The following is a 21,234-nucleotide window of genomic DNA, read 5'->3' as shown; positions in this document are numbered from 1 at the left end:
TGCTTATTTTTGTTTTTTGCTTGCGTGTACTCTCGTACCCAGACGCTTTTTTTTATCGCCGCCTCCGCAGCCGCAGGTGCTTTTTTTTTTTTTTTTTTTCCTTTTCAATTTTGGCGCGCAGTGGTACAAGCAAGCGTGCAAGCGGGAGGCTTGTTCGCGCCGTGTTTCAGATTCACCAGACTGGAATGTATTCTGCAAAATAGACTGGGCGGCACCCATCCTTGCAAGTTTCTTCAGACTTTCGTAAGTACAGCGAAAATGCAGCGCAAAACACTTACGGTGGCATCCCGTACTTTCCTCATGGCGCCGCTCTTCTCACGTTACAGCTTGTCTGCATCGATGCGTTATTGCTAAGTGATCTCAATTCTTTTTGCGGCATCTTGCTGTGAGTCGGTGGCTTCAAGTGAAGCGTAGAGGATCTACGAAGCTCTTTTCCGTGCGCCAGGAAGCAGTCCGTGCTTCGATCGGTCGCCGGCGGCTCATTTTCGAGTGCGCCTCCGTTTTGCTCCCAAATAGCCCTGTCTTAGCAAGAGCAACCATTTCTATTTTTTGTTTCAGTGTGTGCCGAAATACTCTTGCTGCACAGCGATTTTGGGATCTTGGCTACGTCGCAGCTTCTGCTCATGGGCTGTCCTGCACCATGAATGCCTTGTGCCTCATGAAAGGTGGGTACAAAATGTGTGCTGGCAAAAACAGGTTGCTCCACAAGAGCGCTACTATATGAAATAGAAGTTACCTTATTTATGAAGCTGGGGCACTGGGCATGCATTTCGGTCAGCACCGTGACAACCAAAGCAGTAGAAAAGGGTGAGGGGGGTGGGGGTGCCAGTACATATCTGCCGGACTGTTCTGACCACTAGATAGGACTAACCCGGTCATACGACTACATTTTAGCTAAGCGTGATAATATTAATGACATTTTTGCATCAACTCTAGGTGAATTCAAATTCTGTTTCTAGTTATGACTGTATATTGTCTTGTGCACCATACAAGGTAATTGCTGTTGATGGGCACGGTAAAAAAAATGTTTTTCAATGTTCACTAGCAAATCTACTCAGTGACAGTGCTATTTCTGTGGCCATTGTATAGATCCTTTTTGTATTCCTGACTAGAGCTGGTGAAATCGCTTCTTTCAGCTGTAGCGCGTTACCAAAATAAATGCTGGTGCATATTTTCCAGTAGCTGTCAAATACAGTGAGAGGGCATTCAGGTGCACAAGGTGGGACTAGGCTGAACCAGTCTGTTCCATATAGAGATACTAGTGCCCACGTAGGCCTGTCATGGTAGAAAATAGAATTGTATAATTGCTCGAAGAGCTTTCCAGTAGCATGCTTTGATGGGCTAGCTGGCACACCACTGCAGTGTGGTTTGGCTGTGCGAACAGGCCAAGGACGAAAGGAACGCACATGGAAATGCCAAGTTTGTTTTATCATTTCTTCATCTCCGTGTTTCTTTGGTTTACACTGCCAAATCATATTCACGCTTTCCTATATGTTATCTTGCAAACAGCAAATGCACTGCTAACACTAGGGGCAAATTTTATTTGCTCTTTTTGGTTGAGGCCAATTTATTTTACTGATAGAGCATTAAATGTTTCCATGTGAGTGCCATGTGACAGCTACTAGCATTATACTTTCATTCTGTGTTGCAGCGGGATCATTCATGTCTTACCTTTCCCAGGAGCCGGCATTTATTGCATTGTTCTGATTTCCAGGCCCTTCCCTGTTTGGTGCGTGTGCTGAAACAGGAACCCCTTGGAGACGATTTGCAGCTTTTGTTCATCATCTTGATTCCGTCCCCACATAGGTAATAGCCACTGCGGTGGCACAGGATTAGGGTGCTCAATTGTTAAACCCAAGGACACAGGATGAAATCCTGGTTGCGGCAGTCCCTTTACAATGGAGGTGAAAAGCAATGCCGTGAACTGTGCGATGTTGACACACATTTAAAGTTAAAGACAAGGTTGTTGAAATTTCTGGAGGCCTTCACTAAAGCATGTATCTATGTCCCAATATGGAAACAGTCTGTCCGGGCAATGGACAGGGAGAAAATCCAATGAGGTCAAGAGCATATTTACCACGGTAGCAGGGGTGAATTTAGGTGCCTACCCTGTTGGGGGGGGGGGGCACAGCTAGTATTATTGCGACATATCTGTAGTGCTTCCTGATATATATTTTTTTACATAGTGGCCATGCAGACCAGTTATTGCAAACCTAACTTGCTGGACATGGACATGGGAAGCCAAGGACATGGGAACTCAATACAAAGAAGTACATGGGACAACACTGTTTGGTCTGAGACCCATTTCCAAAGCATTTCACCCCAAAAGAGCCAAGCATCAGGTCAGGGGAAATCCTGTACCAGTTGGAAAACTGTTGAGTACCTGGCGGCACCTGGAATCAAACCTGGTACCTTCTGAATGCGCAGCATTTCTTTTTCTTGTGTTCCCGTGTCTTTGGCTGGTCCAATATGTTAGATTTAAGTTTAGTACAATACCCCAAGAAAACAAAAATGACAAAATATTTTTGGTCAGTACATAATCTAATTGCCCACTGTTCTTTTAGTTTTCATGGCATTGTTTGTCTATAAAATATATATCCATGAAATTTGTTGCCGCTTAACTAAATTTGTGCAGAGCTAAACACAAAATTTCACCGATCCAGTTTTTGTGTGTGTGCGAGTGTGTTCAGGTAAAGACTATCAGTGTTACAGAAACATTGTTCTACATGCTAGTTTAACATATTTGACAATGGCTAAGTTTCAGAAATAAAAAGCACAGCTATGAGGTTCCTGAAAATTTTCAGACAGCTCGTCCCAGTGTATATTATTTTTTTTTAAGAACATTGGTGAGTATGCTGAGCACTGATGTCTTCTTGCAATGAAATTTTTTCTAGCTTGGTCAGTTCTTTCAAGAACAAACTTAGTATTATCCTTTAACCATAATCATCACGGAATGACACGGATCTGGTGTGTGAATCCACCCCAAGTGCTCTGTAAAAAAAAAAAAAAAAAAAAAAAAAAAAAAAAAAAAAAAAAAAAAGACGAAAATGTACTGCACACACTAGCGTACCTTTGACCAAGGCCTTTCTGAATTCATGAACGATCATTAAGCTTTTTTAAGATCTTCCAAAGCCACGTTGAGCACCATTAGAACGAGAACCCGAGCAAGGGCTACTACCCCACCAAGGCATGATGGCCTTGTGACAGAATCTGCCTCACATTCAGGAGGTACCAGTTTCGATCCTGGTGCTGGTGGGTACAAGATTTCTCCCGGCCTGATTCTGGGCTCTTCTGAGATAAGATGCTTGGGAAAGGTATTCTAGTTCACTCCAGGAAAAGGGCCATGAACCAAAATTCACGATTCATTCCACCATTAGACAACCCTAAGTCCGCTTCGTGCAGCAGAAGCCCATATACAGTTCCTTTTTCCTCCTTTCCTAAGCCATGAGCCCTGGTAAGCCAAGCACCAGGCTGGGCCATAGCTGGTACACATTTGAGAAAATTGGAAGTGGAAGTCGAACCCACCACATTGCTTTAATGTGGAATGATGCTGAGATAAGGAAATAGTGAGCCGGCACTATTACTAACCATTCAAGAAAGACTACTGATTACTCACACTGTGGTTCATTAAAAGGATGTACTCAGGGGTGCAAAAGCTCAAATAAGATTTGTAGCGATTTTTGGAGCAGCAAAATCTTCGTTTTAGAGCAATAAAATTCATATTTGGAGCAGCTCACAAGAAAAAAAAAAAATGGATTTCTCGGGCGACACTGCAGTTAAAAAGAAAACTGAAACGGATGAAAAAGAAAAAAGCAACTAGTAATTCTCCGGAATTAGAACAAAAGATCAGTTTGCTTAGCTCCCAGCTCAAACAAAACACTATCGCTGACAAACAGCGTTACTTTGAAGAATCGTTACCCAAATTTATCTCGGAGTCTCCCGGGAAATTCTGGCGTTTGGTCTCCCCAACATCAAAGGTTAATAATGAGTTTGAAATCAAAGGTGTTTTGGTCAGTGATGCAAAAACAGTATCTAATGAATTCAATAAACATTTTAAGTCCGTGTTTAATGATGACAATAACATTTTTCCGAAATTTGAAGCTTCCCTCCCGCCTCTGGATGACGTTGTAGTTAGTGAGCATGGCATTTTAAACATGTTACTTAACCTTGACATAAAGAAATCACCTAAACCAGAGAACATACCTAACGCCTTTTTGAAAAGATATGCACAATGGACATCTAAGTACTTATTTGTTATATTTACAAGGTCCTTACATGAGGGTCAGGTGCCGAGAGACTGGGGGACTGCTAGAGTGAAACCGCTTCATAAAAGTGGAGACAAGCGATTAATCAAGAACTACCGCCCTATTTCACTCACATCAACTGCTTGTAAACTACTTGAACACATAATTCACAATCACATATCAAACTTTCTTGAAGCTAATAATTTTTTTACTAAATATCAGCATGGATTCAGGAGGGGTTACTCAACTTGTACACAGTTAGCAGAAACTATACATGATTTCGCCTCGTCAGTTAACAATGGAACGCAGATTGATGCCGTATTTATGGACTTCTCGAAAGCTTTTGATAAGGTTACTCACGAAAAGCTAATTTATAAACTGGATACAATACTTCATAACAAACAATTAGTAAAATGGATATCAGCCTACCTTTCAAATAGAGAACAATTCGTTGTCTTTAACCATCATTCTTCTGACAGGCTTACAGTTAACTCTGGCGTCCCTCAGGGCTCTGTTCTTGGTCCTCTGCTATTTTTAATATATATTAATGATATTGTTGTTAACATTCCTGTAAAAATTAGACTTTACGCTGATGACTGTGTTATTTATACAGAAGTGAGAAATGTGTCTGATCAACAACTACTTAATAGTGCGTTACAAACAGTTTTCGCATGGTGTGAAGCATGGCAAATGTCCATTAACTTTGAAAAAACTGTACTAATGAGAATCACTCACAAAAAGAAAGTCTTACCCTTCGATTATTGTATTAACGGCATGACACTAACTGAAGTGGCAGAATATAAATATCTAGGGCTCTGGGTCAGTAACAATCTTAGTTGGAATAAACATGTTGATCTCATAACGTGTAACGCTTTCCGTAAACTTTTTCTTGAGACGGGCATTGCGGTTGTCTACCCCATCTGTACGCCTGCTTGCTTACAAATCTATTGTTCTGCCTACCTTAGATTATGCTTCAATCATTTGGGATCCATTTACGCAAACTAACATGAATAAATTAGAGAAAGTTCAAAAGAGGGCGGCACGATACATATATAATAATTACCGGCGTACATCAGTAACACACCTTTTAATTCAAGCTGGCCTTCCGACAATAACTGAGCGAGATCGTTGTGCACGACTTAAATTTCTGTACCAATTAATTAAAGGACACTACAGATCAGAACTCACCGATTTGCTTGTTTTTTCGTCCGGATACGCAACCCGACAACGACACCAGCTAACTTTAACTCCTTTTCGCATTCGAAATAACTGCTTTAAATACTCATTCCTTCCACGAACTATTTCCGATTGGAATAACCTCACTGACAATGAAGTGCTGCAGCCATCACTGACGTTGTTCTCGCAACATATAACCTAGTTTCTCTTTATTGCTTTTGTTATTTCACTGCTGTGTTGTATATGTTTGGTTTTATTAATAATTGTTCAGAAGAGCTTCAACTTGCACTGTAATTATTGTTTATTTTTTTGCCTGTTTTGTTAAACTGGATTGCAGTATCAATAAATAAATAAATAAATAAATAAATTCAAATTTTGGAGCTGTTAAACATGGAAGAAACTTTGCTTTCGGCACAAAAGAATGAAGAGGTGTGAATATCGGACTGTATGAATGCGATAAGGAAATCTAGCAAAGGCCACCTATCACTGATGCTGCGTGTATTTATTTTTGTAAATAAGCTTTTTGTACTGCTAGGCATGCTATCACACACACAAAAATGTGAATCATAAAATTGAAGAGGCTAAATAAAAAAAACTAGAGAATATGCCTTTTTTTTTTTTTTTTTTTTTTTCATTTAGCACGGTTTGACAACCTTAATCATGGGACTTTATGTTGCTTGCAAGGCTCAAAAAACATTGTTTTACTCTCTGCGAAATCCACAGCTCGTGTCGTGCGAGGGCAGCTCCGAAAGAGCTTAATTTGAAGCAGTGACTGCGATCAGCCTGTGTCCAGAAGCGAGCGCAGTGCAAAGACAAAATGTTGATTAAAAAGCAAATACAGAAACGGACAAAAAGAAACGCCGACCAAAAGGCGAAATGGCAAATGCCGAAAGCAAGTTTTAAGCAAAGAAAACCGACGAGCGAGCACATCTTCGGCTTGTAAATTATACTTCTTGTGGACTGGCGGTGGCTTTGACACAATATTTTGATTAAGGAGAGGTGGACGATTATTAGGTTATGTATTTCATGCACAATGCATACCTTATAGTACTTCAATGTTGCAGCATGCATAAATGTTAATTTTGGCAGTCTTGGGCTCCACTACGGCATTATGGAATTCAATAGCTAGGCTGCTGTGCGTTTCTCGACCTTCTGATGTTCGAAATAAATTTCACATGTTCCACCTCCAGTTGTATTAGCACGAACTTCGGCGGTGATGCAGGCATTGCGAAATCAGGGGGTAGACGAGTCGTACGTGAAAGTGCTGCAAGATATATTTAGTGGGTGCACAGCAATCATAGTTCTGCATAAAAAAGTAACAAAATTCCCATACAGAAAGGTGTTAGACAAGGAGACGCTCTCCCCAGTACTATTCACAGCTTGCTTAGAGGAAGTATTCAGAGACTTGGAATGGGAGCAGTTAGGGATCAGGGTAGATGGAGAATACCTCAGTAATCTGCAATTTGCTGATGACATTGCCTTGCTAAGTAACTCGGGGGATGAACTGCAAATAATGATTGATGACTTAGACAGGAAAAGTAGAAAGGTAGGCTTAAAAATCAATATGCAGAAGACTAAGGTAATGTTCAACAGCCTCGGGAAGGAACAGCAGTTTACATTAGGTAGCGAAATACTGGAAGTAGTAGGCGAATATGTCTACATAGGACAGGTAGTAACCGCAGACCCGGACCATGGAAAGGAAATAACAAGAATAAGATTGGGATGGAGCGCATTTGGCAAGCACTCGCAGATTGTAACTAGCAGCTTATTGGTATCACTCAAGAGGAAAGTATGCAACAGTTGCATCTTACCTGTACTCACCTATGGGGCTGAAACGTGGAGGCTAACCAAGAGGGTTCTACTTAAGTTGAGGATAACTCAGAGGGCTATGGAACGAAAAATGGTAGGGGTAACATTAAGAGATGGGAAGCGTGCAGAGTGGGTCAGAATAACTCAAGTTACCGACATTCTAGTGGAAATTAAGAAGAAGAAATGGACATGGGCAGGACATGTAATGCAAAGAGAGGATAATCGATGGTCGCTTAGGGTAACAAACTGGATTCCAAGGGAAGGAAAGCGTAGCAGGGGGCAGCGGATGAGGTTGAGAAGTTCGCAGGGGTCAAGCGGATGGGAGAGGCCTTCGCCCTGCAGTGGGTATAGTCAGGCTGATGATGAAACACAGAAGCCACCTCCTACACTATCTGATGATGGGAAAGTGAGTCTATCGACAAGACAGTATAAAAATAACCTTAGTGTACATGAATGAACCAACAGGATATCGAAAACTTCCATGAGCCGCATAAAAAACTAAGATACATCCAATAAAAACATGCAGCACTTAAAATGCAGGGTTGAAGTATTGCTCCAAAATCACAAGTACCACTACGGCCCACCACGGAAGCAATAGCAGTGGTGCCTTGTCACAAACAGCCCACTTGCGTTATAGGGTTCCTTCAGCGCATAGACAGTGACTGAACTGGAAAGCGGTGAAAGCACATGGATGCAAAGAAAATATGAGTAGCCATTGGAATGCCATGACGCCATCTCAAAATAAAACTAAAATGCCAGTGACGCATGCTACAGTGTCTGAAGCATCGTGATTGGTTATATCACGGCCGCAGAAAGTTGTCACTGAGTATGGCAAACTTTTGTGGATAGTCGGGGCATTTTGGCACAGCATGGCGCAAATTTCACGCTTAATGCACAGCTTGGTGCAGAAATATGTAGCCGTATCAAAATATGCAATTGGTGCAGCTGTTGCACCCCTGTGTGCTGTCCGCTCATCATTCTTGGATATTCAGGCACCAAGCCGCTTCTGCTCGAGGCCTGGGAGAGGTCTGGTGTCTTTGCCTTTTTAACTGCTTGGAGCACGACAGATTTTATTAACCCTATTCAGTATGCCCACTCTTTTCAGCCTTCCATTAATAACCTGGTACGCAGATTTAGGGTGTCTTTGGCAGGCGCACCTCCTGCATATCCTCCACAACCTCTAGCAGTCTCTCCACTGCTTTGAAGCTCCGTTCGATCGATAGCCTTTGTCCTGCGAAGCTCCCTAGAAATTAAATACTGAAACCAAATACTGTGGGAAGTCTCGACACTGACAAGAAAGAAAAAGTAAGGGGAACAAAGGACTCCTTTGCGGCGCGACGGAGTCCTGTATTTTTTCTTCATTGTGCATGATCATCCTTTATAGATGTATCGCTGTCATACCTGCTTAAGTGCTTCCGCACTAACTGGGAACCAACATGGCGGCCCACCAAGCCTGACTGCCGTTTTTAGCCAAAATAGGGAACCCTAGCATGAGATGTCACCACCCTAAGCCGGGCGCCGCGGCGCAACATGTAGGCTCCCTATCCTCTGAATTCGGCGCCATCTATTAGTGTTGTGAGAAAGTGTCTGCTGTCCCATATTGCCTCCGAGATCATCCCCACGCTTGCGGGGGTGATCTCTGAGGCCATGCTTCCCGCCCTTCCTCGCAAACATCTCCTCGCCTTCGACTGTCTTTTGACCGAGCCACTTTTTTAAAAGAGCGAGAATGAGTGGCGACTCACTGAGCGGCCACTCTTTTGGAGAGCAGTCGCTTAGTGAGCAGTGGTTCTTTTGGAGAGCCGCTGGTTCAGTGAGCCATCGGGAACCGTGAGCAGCGTTTCTTTTGGAGTGCTGTTAGGAACCGTTCTGCCAGAGTTAGGTCTTCTGTTTGCTGCTACTTTAGCGCCATCTATTAGCAGTACGAGAAAGCAACTCCAGTGGTCAGGCACAGGTGGATTGGGCCGGCATATAAAGAAAAGAAAAAAGTGTGCTGTCTGCACAATCCTTCGCAGGTAGTTGGTCGGCTGCTTCGGCGCCGTGTCGAGGCTCCGCGCCGGCGACCTGGCAGCCGCAATGTGTGTATGCTTCGGGTGGTCGCCGCTGTTTTTGTGCGTCTTTTGTTTTGCTTTCAATAATTGCTATGTGTAGTTTTCTCAAGCTGCATTACAACAGGGCGAATGTGGAATGCATGGCCCCTTCCGCAGCCAGCCCAGCAGAAAAAAAATATCTGGTTCAGTCATGAACAGCACTGACTGCAGCGCGTCGTGTGCTCAAAACGGGAACAGATGCTTTATGAAAATTAAAACCACACTTCACAGCATGAATGGCGAGCGATTCGGCTTGAAGTAGATACAAAATGAATGAATTAATTAAATACGGTCGGTGTATGTATGTGGCGGCAAAAACAGGAAGGTTGAACAAGTTTGGGTTAGGGGACCGGGCCAGAAACCTGTTGCCAGGAATAAAGGAAGCAGTGGGAGAAGCCGGGGCGCTGAGAGCTGTGGGCATTGAGAAAAACTGTCGCAAAGTTGAACAGGGTTATAGGAATATACGAAAAACGAATCAGCTAGAGAAAGCATGTGGGGGGAGGGGAGATTTAGAAAGTGAAAAAGGACTAACGCGGACTCGAGCTACAAAGCGCACACTGCATTAAAAAAAATGATGCATTTATACTTCAGGCTCCTCCTGAGTTCACTGTCTCCGGGAATATAAGAGGGACCTCGAATCAGGTAATCTGCTTTCTCTATATTTATAATTCACTATCTATATCTGTCTACATTGTCACTATCAGTATTTATTAACAGTCAGTCCACAAGAGATTTTGGGCTAGAGATTGATGGCCCGAAGTATTTATTAAGGATGATTCTCAGTGTGTTTAATGATGGCCAATGTTATTCAGATAATTTTGAAACGATAGGGTACGAAAAGAACGAAGTCCTCTCTTGGACTTCGTGGACATAAAGTGGACATAAAGAGTAAGAATCGAGCCTAAAAAATATGGATGTTGCTGTTTACTGAGATTTTGTAGTCACCATTAGGGGAGATAGGATGGACACACAAATATTTCCACGCTTTCGTTAAGTTTCGGGAGGTCGAATGGGTGCGTATCAGTGAACGAGAGAGAGGCAGAGTTGGCTTTCTCTCTCTCCAATAGACCACTGTTCGCTCCTGAGCGACCCAGGCTTAAGTGAGCCGGTGAACCGTTAAATGAGCCGGCTCACTTCAGTAAGCTGAGCCGTTCTGAGCCGCTTTGCTGATCTCTAGGTCGTCGTCTCTTCAGCTCACTGTTCCTGAGTCTGCGTCGCTTGGATGGTAGCTATTGGAAGGTACTCTTGAGAAGATAAAGGTGGCAAACACCTGCCACATAACGGCTGCGACGAGGCACTGGCTGGAGATTCCCAGGATGTTTTACCCAGCACCTCCACCAAATGTAGCGGATGAAATGGGTTTAATACAGGTCAACGTTTGAATAATGAAGGCTGCTTGCAAACGGCCCAAAGCCCAGAACAGTCTGCACGCATCTCTCTCTTCCTCGAACTTCTCAGTAAGCACTTCCTCATTTGAAAGTAAAAATGGGGTATTTCACATATAAACCTCTGGCACCCATTGCATTGACTTATGCTTTAGTCCACTTCAGCAGATCATAATGGTTGCGGAGCACTGCAACTTTCATTTTCAACCGTCAAAATGTGGAGCACATGCAGTCGAACCCTGCAAAGGAATTTTTTTTTTTTTTTGTTCCCGCGAGAATTTCACTCTTGCAAAAGTTGACAAATAAGTAAATATTAGCAATTGGCAATTCAGCTATAAGTTGTGATGGCTCAAAAAGTGAGCATGAAAGCGGCAAATACGCACTTCTCAGAATTCACAACCAGGCCGTGCTGTTGGAGGTGCTGTAAACTGCACGCAGGTAGTTCTCGTTATCTATAGACATATTGCTGACTGTGTTCGCATACATCAATGATCGATGTATGCGAACACAGCTGGGTTTGAGTTGGGTTCTGAAGTCCAACGGGCATCCACACATACTCTAACAGCCCAAACGCAGTTGTGATGGCTGCTTTAGGTATGCTGGCAAACACAGTGGGTATCTGGTGATGTGCCTAACCAGGTCCACTTTGTTAAAAATGGTGCAGCCATTCAGATGTGATGTGAAGCAGTGGATAGCTGTCGTGGACAGTCTTGGCATTCAACACTTCATAGTCACCGCACGGACGCCAGTCACTTGGATCTTTTTTTAGATATGAGATGGAATGAAGCCCATGCGCTGGATGATGGGTGTATAATGTCGAGTTGCATCATGATTGAACTCCCGTTTAGCAGGTGACCACCAAACAAGAGGTGTGATCGTGCTGGTGGTGGTGGTCACACCATATGCTTTGGTGGCTGGGTGAGATTTAAACGCTTTGCCAGTTACTGAAATCACACCGGGATGTTCTCAAAGGAGGTGATGGTATCAGCATGCCGATGCCAGTGGGGACAAGGTTAGACTCGACGCCAGATATAGATAGCCGAGTGAAGCTGTCTGTCGGGCTGCATGCTGAATGAAGCCCAAGTGAAAGTACGATAAGAAATATGCGCTGATGATTGGGTCAACATCAGCGATGACGAACACTCATCAAAATGTGTGGCAGGGTACCAAGTTGAGGGTGAGGGAGCGAAGTCTATATGTCACTATGGTCGAAGGGATGGCAGCCCGTTGCGATTGCCCTGCCAGCTAGGCAAGATGGCTTTTTTTTTTAAGGATCACTCCTCTGCACCATTGTTGACAAGGAACGGATTATGACAGGTCTTGTCAATTACCACAAAAGGACTCCGCCGGGGTGGCGCAGTGGTTACGGCACTCGACTACTGTTCCCAAGGACGCGGGATCGACTCCCGGCCTCGGCGGCCGCTTTTCGATCGAGGCGAAAAGGAAGGCGCCCGTGTGCTGTGCGATGTCAGTGCACGTTAAAGAACCCCAGGTGGTCGAAATTTCCGGAATCCTCCACTACGGCGTCTCTCATAGCCTGAGTTGCTTTGGGACGTTAAACCTCACAAACCAAACCACGAAAGGTGGCCGCATTGGGGAGCCACGAGTTGCCATTAATGGTCTTGAGGGGTTTTTCCCAACCACGAGACATGCACTTGGTGGCAGGATGTAGGAATTGCCAGTCATACCAGCAGTGTTAAGTTATGGCTCTTTGTGCGCGATGGAAAGTGGTGACTGGAATATGGTGAATGGTCTCTTGGGACAGGCTCCTGAGTGTGTCAACTGAGGTAGTAAGCTCATCAGTACAGGCCTCGAGGCAGGAAATTGCCGAGTCTGCCAGTGGTGAGACAGCTGTGGCTTGCTGGAAGGCCACCTCATGAACCTGGTTGGTCAGCTCCATGGTTGTGTCACTGGCCGCTGGGAAGGCAAGATGCAGATGCTTGGGCATCAGCAAGAGCTGAAGAAGAGCTCTCGAAGCAGCAGAACATGGGTGGTGAGTCCTCACCGAGGAGCTGCCAAATCCGGTGAAGCAGTTGTGAAAGGCGACAGTCGTCAAGGTCCACCAGTAAGGAGCTGCTGTAGGTGAGAGCGTTCTTACGCCATAGTTCTCTCGGGTACTTTGGTCTTGAGGTGCTGATGAGGGCATCTCCCATGAGTTTATAAGAATATCCTGCAGGTCACTGATCATGTCAGGAGAGAGCGCAGATACATGATTGTACTAAATCACCTTGTGAGGTTATGCAGTCAGTAGAGATGTGCACGGGCCGAAATTCTGAGCCCGAGCTAGCTTGGAATCTGTGTTACAGACCAAGTCTGGCATGGCAACGTGTTCAGACTTAAAGGGCCCACGAAGAGCTATTTACGAAAACTAGAAAACGCACTCTAGATATATGTATCCTATCAGTCCTCTTTGCAACACACAAATTTTTATGCTAGTGTCAGTAATACCGAAAATATTGGCGACTGAAATGGCGCTCGTCCTCTGCACGCTTAACCTGACGCATGCCGCCACGGAAGAAAAAAAAAATGAAAACAAGCTGAGACGGCACCCCACCACGTTCCATTCTGCCCGGGTCACCTGGGAGCATCCAGTGAGCGGGCACAACCAGCAAGCCCCGATGGAGGTCGCCCTAATCAGTTGAGAGCTTTAACCAGGAGCACTTTTTAAAAATTAGTTGTCAATTGTCTCCACGCAAAGTGTTTGACTCAAACACTCACAAAGACCATCTCTATAAATTTCTTTCACTAGAATATTAGAGCAAATATTGTTTAATGGCCCTTTAAGGCCCTGGTCTGGCCCAGAATGATACAGAAAGAAATAATTTCCAAATAATGAGTTGACCTTGAAATGCTCAGTTGTCGCGTTTAAGATTGAAATTTGTAGAATATAGAGGCACAGCACAACATAGAATTATATTAATTTTTTTATATTATTACGCAAGAACAATTTATGCATTGATGAATGCTTAAGACATTTGTGGCACTCCTGGATTGTGAATCCAGCAACGCTGAAGTTCTTTTTACTGCTGTAACTTGTGGCTGCAATGAATAATGTGTTCTTAGCAAGAAAGGAAAGATTTAGGTACATGGTTTCCTCACTTCACCAAAAACACGCGGCCTCTGAGCAAGGGGTTGATTCTGTGGCCAAGTACTCGGTAAGCTTATCTTGCTCACTGCGTGTTTTTCATGGCACCGACAAGGTTGTGGACCGCAGATGCTTTGACTAGGTGCTACGGCCCATTTCTACTGAGGCTTGTTGAGGCCTGGCACAACAGATGTGGAAGAGCTGACAGCATACCGCGAATCTGGAAACTGATACCTAAACATCTGCCGAAGAGGAAGAGACAAAAGTCAAAATTCGATAGCCCACAAGCAGCCCTTCTGCTTGGTCGTTGACAGCTAGCAAAGATCTGTTCATGCCAGGGGTGTGTGGTGTAAAGGTGCATAAACATCTGTATAGAGAATTCACACACTCTTGTGTGGGAAAGATGCTGCAAAATACTGCTGTATTGTGACGCCTAGCACACCACAACCATATTCGTGCCTTTAAAAAAGTTGTGAATACTCTGGATTGGTGTGTCCGGCCTGGCCCCGCCCAAGCTTGAGGCACAGAGCTTCTGAGCGGCCAGAGTACGAGCTTTTGGGCTAAACCGAGCCTTCGCACACCTCTAACGGTAAGGGCCGAGTTGTGCCTCAATCTGGAGAAACCACATTTGCGAGTTCTGGGGTCAGAAGGGTGAAAGGCAAAGTTGCAATGATGAAACGTTCTGCGAGAGTAAGGGCGGCTCTGTAGAGCAGGTGCCGGCTTCAGTCATCCTCTAGTCCTAGGCAATCAGTTGTAGATGTGGTGCTCTAGGTCGCAGGGAAATATAAGCTTCCCACACATTTTAAGGCATAACCAAACTACTGAGCTGTGGCAGCACGTGCCTCCGGCCCAGTACATTCTTTGTTGTCCTCCTCTTGTGCAGCCGCGCTTAAGGCACAGCCAAAGAAGGATGCTGCAAGGGCAGCTTTTCTAACCAATTGTTCCAGTTTATTCTCATATTTTATGTTGAGCTTCTGTACTCTGTGAAATTTCTGGAACTCAGCGGAGAGTACTATAACTGTCGCAGCATTCAACAAATTCTTTTATTACAGTTCTTTCTCTGCATGAACAAGACAAATTTATATAAAAAAAGGAAATGAATACATAACTCCTCAGGGCTGTTTCTTGGACTAGTTAGTGGGGTTTACTCATTTTGGTGAGGTCTGAAGTGCAAAACAGACAGTGACGTGAAAGAAACACAGGGCAAAGCGCTAACTTGCAAATGAATACTGAGCTCATAAAAATATTGGGGGAAGGGGGGGGGGGGACTTAAACTCTTCCTTTAAGGTCATGGCATGCCAGCGTTAATGACGCCAGTTGCCGGTTTTCCTTGTGGACCTTCGTGTAGACACACTTTGCCACTCACTTGTTCAGAAGCTTTTAACTTGCGGCTGCATTGTCCCATACATAGTCGCAAGATACCACATTATAAAACCACCGCGACAAAGATCTAAAGCACCATTTTAACCAAGCCACACAAAGGTATCTTCGTGGCCTAGGGGTCCTGAAGGGCTGGATTCCGATTTCACCCTTTCATGTCACACCTGTGTTGGCAGCGCCTACCAATTCGGCCATGCCACGTCTCATGCCATCACACAACTCAATGACTAGCCATGCATGACCATGTCGTCTGCCAGCTACCACTTGCCAGAGCCATGCCCATGATTTTTTGCTCATAATGCGGACAATGGCTTTTCTGGGGGACGAAGCCTTTAATGGTGCTGAATGGGAGAACTAGGGTTGGAACACTTTCATCCAGCGATAGAACTAGTGTAGTTTCTTAGCACCAAGAACAGTCAAGGGCAGTCCAGGCTGCACTTCAAACACAAGTTTGAAGGACGTCGCCTGACATCAAAAACACTGCATAATTGCTGTTTCACTCCTTTTAGCAGAACATTTTCGAGAACACTGCAGGATCTGTACTGGAGAAATGCGTAAGCATGCTCATTGCTGTGTTGTCCGCAAGATGTGTCAGCGGGATTCCGCGAGTAACAGATACTGCACCTTTCCTTTCCTGTAAACCAATTATAGAAGGGTGGTGAACTGTGATGCGTTCAATGGCACACTGGTTGTGTTCAACAAGAGGCATGCAATGTACCGTGTGCAGCAGCAATGCTCAGGCTTTCGCAAGATCAAAAAACAGCGCAGCTATTTGGGACAAACAGAGAGGAGAATAACGGACAAGCGCTTGTCCGCTATTCTCCTCTCTGTTTGTCCCAAGTAGCCGCGCTGTTTTTTGATCTTGCAATGCACCGACTAGCTCAGATTTCCGTTCTTCAGGCTTTCGCATTTCTCCGCTGCAGATCCTGCAGCGCTCTTGGAATTTTTCAGATTGCAATTGGCTGATTACCTCTCTTTACACACTTTCTCACCATTCCTACCATTTGTGCACGCAAATCACGCCCTTTCCCGCTCGTTCACGTTTCAAACATTTCAAATTTCCCGCCACTGGAAGTTAGTACCACGTGACCCGTTTGGATGTTGCCATTACCCCTCTAATTAATTACCTAGTTAACCCACATGCATCAAATTATTTACCCAGCAAGATTTTTTGGCCCATTCTTTTTCTTATAACTTGTTTCGTTCAAATGTAATTGTGATGACAATTCTGGTGACATGAAACTGCCGACATACCTACATAATGCTGACGCATTAAAATGGCAGTGACAAAGCATTACTGCCCTGTGCAGTCATACCTATTTGACACATGGTGCCTCTGTTGCCACAGAGGACATGGGCTCAACTTCAATGTCTTAGCCGTGAGAAGCTGAGGAAATGGAGGTTAGCATTTCATTTACAATCATGCCAGTCATAATACTGCGGTCTGGCTAGCGGTGGTGATCGTTCAAGGGGCAGAACATGCACACCCTCTCTTGGCATGCTACTGCACTGCTCCTCACTACTTGGCATCTCTGCTCCCGTCCGCCTAATGCAATGAACTATACGAGTACTGATGCGACAGCATTTGCTGACCGAGAAGAATGTCAGGCATTCGGCGTCAGTGTCCATGCGAAGCCTTCGCCTACTAACTGTGGCAGGTGGTGTTAAGAGGTATTTCCCGCCCTCCATTTATGGGAGAGGAGGGAGATATTTGGACACGAAAGATTTAGCAAAGTTGAACCAAAAGCCACGACGAATAGAAATAGAATATAATCGGGATTGGAATAATTGGAGAGTGAAAAAACGATGGAATTAAAATTGGATTGGTTGAAACGTTCCAAATTGACTGGCTATGAGGGACGCTGTAGTGGAGGGATGCAGATAATTATGACTAAGTGAGGTTCTTCAATGTATGTACTCTGAAATCTCACAGCACGTGGGCACCTTGCATTTTGTCTATATTGTAACATGGCAAGTGTCGAAGCCGGGTTTCCAGGCTCTGTAGTCAAGCACCCAATGACCAAGCCACCACAGTGCACAATGAGAGTAGTAATATATTGGTGAGTGAATTTCGTCTGCAGTCAGTCGAACTAACCGTCCTTAAATTTGTTTTTCCTACAACAAAACTTCCTATGAAAATGCTCTTTATGAACCGTTCCCAGCACTCAGGGGTGTCAGGCATTGCCCCTAGTATGTGGGCCATTCACTTCTGATCTCTTCAGTAGGCACTCCAATCCTGAGTGACCCTAGTTCATTGCTGCAAAGTGGTGGCTGCACAGGATATTGGTGGCTGCAGGAGACAGGATAAAATGGAAAAAGGTCCAATTGACTTATTTTCAGTAATGCTACTGCACATGTGTGAAGCCTTCTTCTCTATTTCTACATAGTAGGGCAGCAGTTCACTGCGTGTGTGAAAACCATGAAAGATGTCTGCTGGGTCATTGACGCGACAAACTGTTGCGCAATAATTACATGCATTGCTAGCATGTACTTGGCCCTCAGGACCACATACATTTTCCCTGCCTGCTATTGCAACAAACGAAAAGACGCTGCCAGGTTTGCCTTCTAAGAGATCAAGTGCCGCTTGGAAAATAAACCTACCTTACTATTGTGAAAGAATTTCTGCAGAAAATATGTGAGGGAGCCTCGGTAACCCGCCCTGCCAAACATACCTTGCCCGACGTCTGCAAGAAGAGGCGCGACTGGAAAAAGGTCTATAGCAGAGCTACATTGCATGTGCTTAACAAAGTTGTTTGCTGGGTTAACTAGTATAGCATCCTAAAATTTGAAGGTGCTTGGAAAGACAAGGACAAGAGAAGTGGACGAGACAAAATCGTTTTTCCTTGTCTTTCTGAGCACTTTCACATTTTAAGACTGCAAGTGCTGTTGTGTATAGCAATAAATTTGGTTATTCATAATTTGTCTGTTTTTTATTCTTTTGTTGGCTATTCATGACAAGCTTACAGAGGGGTATTTACATGACCTCACACGTGCCGTTTTATTGCCCAGAAGATAGCTTTTGCTAAGAAATCCGGAGTAAATTGTGGTGAGCCGATGAGGCATGCATAGCAGTTTTTTGCAACGCTCCATGAACAGCAAATTGGTGGCCACTGTGATGTTGGTGAATAGACCAAACGTGCACGCACAGTTTTATGTAATGTAAACCAAGGATTAAAAAAAAAAAAGGCTGAGCACTGCAGCTTACTGAAACCGACGACATATTATTCGTCTTCGTGTAGTTCTGTTTGGAGTATTCCTTATATTTTATCTAATTGGTTAATTAGTTGAGATTAATTATTCTATTTTTTTTTATATTCAGTTTAGGCCCAAGTACCCTTAAGCTTTAGAGGGGGTTCAAGTACAAATGACCCAGTTTTTTCTACTAACATACTTCCTGCACGATTGTTTTTTCCAGCATTAAAACAAAGTGCACAAATATGAAAGGAAAAGAAAATACCACATGACTACGGTCTTGCTTTGCTAAAGTTTGAATTATCCGAATTCAGGTTTTATCTTGCATGAAAAATGACAGAATCCTCTTCATGAGTATGTGGCTTCCGCCCACACTGAAAATCCGGAAAGCCAGTCTTTTTTTTTTTTTTTCGAATCAATGAAGCATACACGCCCACTGTTTCAAAGTGAGCAGCCACCGCCACTGTCAGCCAACTCTGACAAAGCTTTTATCGAGCTGTCCCACTGACAAAATTTGGCAATGGCGAACACAATGATGATCCCCTAATTTGGTCCAAACCACCCTCAAAATTTGACTTCGTCCGATTTGGACCAAAACCGACGTTCAGGCTAATTCAGCTATGTCAAGCATGATGGTGACTTTCAAATTTAGTCCAGGCCACTCTCTGCTGAAGCTGGATTCAGTTTATTGACAGGCACACTGGACAGCACTCAAAATATTGTTATGTCACTAGTGAGATCATGTATGTAACAATACAATAAAACAAGGTGAGCGCTTGTTAAAGAACAGAGAGCACGTGCAATTAAAAAAATCATAGACTTTTTCCCGAGACGTGGTTACGTGGATGATGACAGTGTTTCACCGCAAGAGATTCCTTCAGTCGTTTTTATGCAATTTCAGTGCCAAATTAAAATAAATCCTCAATTCTTGGATATTGTAGTGCTCGATCTATACTAAATCAGACATTTTTTTTTACACCATAATCTAATTTAATACATATTGTTACATTTTGGTCCATGTTTTGTCCCTTTACAGGTCCAATGGGCACATTCAAGTGCAAGGCCCTTAGTAACAATTGTGCAGCAATAGTACCGTGTAGCTGTGCACTATCAGACATAAAGGGCCAGTTCTGGAAGGCCTTTTTGGTGTCCATGGGATCGAAACATAAGTTATAGTCCTGTGCATTGTTGATAAATTCAGCCTAGCCCCACCATCCACTGGTTGTCCTGGTTAGATGACTTGGTAGACAAACTGCCCCACATGAGTAACAGTCCAGGGTTCACTCCTTGGACCACGTCAAATTTTTCACTACTGAAGCTTCTGGAAAACTTGTATAGCTTTTCTTTTTACCTGTATGGCTGCACTTATATGGGTGCTAATGAGTAAGTAGCCTCTATTTGAAGTCTACTTTATCTTGTTTCCACTAAGTATACATTTGACTGATCTAGCAGCCAATGCGTGGTACTGCTTTCTTTGATACACATCGCATAATTCAGCACTCTGCCTGAGATGAGCAGTGCACCTGCTGCTAATCATATTGCTGTAACGCATGTAGCTCAGCCAGAATGTTCTCCTCAGTTGAGCAAACCAACCGTTTTCTGGTCGGAGCATTTCATCAATTAAAATAATTAGTGGACAACACACTTTGAAACAAAATTATCTTTATTATTTCAATCAATAAGCTACTATCACATGCATGAAACATTTTGTAGATTTTGAACTGTATACTCACCACAAGATGAGTTGAAACGGTTCCGACTGATAACAGCTACAAGTGAATGGCATCCATCCTTCCACCAGTGTTCTTGCGATCTGCAAAGAGCAAGGCTCCTGAAGTGAAAGCTGCATGGGCCACAATCTCCACACGAAGTCTTGTATCAAGGCATTTCTAGAACAAAAGAGTTTATTCTAGTAATGTCGATAGGCAGTTCATTGAAAGGTTTTGCAGACAGCTGCCAAGGAGGAGCTTCAGTTTCTTGGGGTGTATTACCATTTTGTTTTTGTTCATGAACTTGCCGCAGAATACATATCTTTATCTGCCAACAGAACTTTTTTTTTATGTACTTTGTTCTTTTCAAGGCTGAAGCAGTACAAGAAAGATAAGGCTGCAAAATAGATTGATTCTTGTGGTAAAGTATGTGAAGTAAATGAAATAGGCTTCTCCCACAGCAAAAGCCCTCCACCTAGTAAACAATCTATTTCACTCCGGCAATGCAGTGCAAAGAGCGACGTGTCTAAGAACGCGAACTAAAGAAAACTAAGCGCTGGTAAAGCTGATCACACCATCGATCACTTCAAATCTTGCGTGCACGTTTCTGTACGGTCCTGTCGTTTTTCAGAGATTAACTGGCACTTTTTACATCGGAAACAATAAATTACTTCCTGCCGATACATTCCGAACATGCTTTTAGTGCGCTCACCCAAGTTCTGTACTTGCCCCCACGCATTGACATTATAAATGGCACTGAACCATTTTAACCTCGCAGAAGCCGCTGAAATCATTGTACTCTCCTAAGCTCGTTTCCGATGCACGGACATTTTTTAAATAGGAGCGAACTTACCAAGATTAGGTGAATTGCGCGTATCGGTCGGTGGTCTCGGTTCGCCGACGTTGCAAGTGTACGACAACAACGTTTTAGCACAGCGTGTAAGGGTCTGGTTGCCGACTTATAAAAACTGGGAAAGCATATGACAACCACAGCGGTAAAGAGGAAATGTAACAGCATAATAACAGCGCATATTTCTGCCTCTAACGCCGTACGTTAAATGCTTCAAGCACGGCGCCATGAAGAAAAATGCAAAAGCGAATGCAGCGCCACTACTGGAAATTACAATTGCAACTTCATGGAAAATATTAGTAACAGAAAAAAGTTCC

The 21,234-nt window shown here is 43.9% G+C and overlaps 1 protein-coding gene and 1 long non-coding RNA gene across 3 annotated transcripts in view; one reads left to right on the top strand and one right to left on the bottom strand.

Annotated features, from left to right (window-relative positions):
* LOC146197214 (heat shock protein 68-like) overlaps positions 1–21,234 on the bottom strand; it is a 43,264-nt gene that overhangs the window by 1,972 nt on the left and 20,058 nt on the right. The window lies entirely within an intron of this gene.
* On the top strand, positions 18–20,004 carry LOC146197215 (uncharacterized). Of its 2 annotated transcripts, XR_014706186.1 has the most exons (5): positions 18–243; positions 559–665; positions 1,715–1,806; positions 9,908–9,958; positions 19,395–20,004. It is a non-coding gene; the product is annotated as an uncharacterized LOC146197215 (long non-coding RNA). The 2 variants fall into 2 exon arrangements; XR_014706185.1 differs by lacking the exons at positions 9,908–9,958; positions 19,395–20,004 and having other exon boundaries at positions 22–243; positions 1,715–3,048.

The sequence above is a fragment of the Amblyomma maculatum genome, chromosome 3 (genome assembly GCF_055883805.1).
Source record: "Amblyomma maculatum isolate TAMU_Amacu chromosome 3, ASM5588380v1, whole genome shotgun sequence".
Lineage (NCBI taxonomy): Eukaryota > Metazoa > Arthropoda > Arachnida > Ixodida > Ixodidae > Amblyomma > Amblyomma maculatum.
Note: the sequence above shows the minus strand (reverse complement) of the source record. Positions and strands in the feature narration are given on the sequence as shown.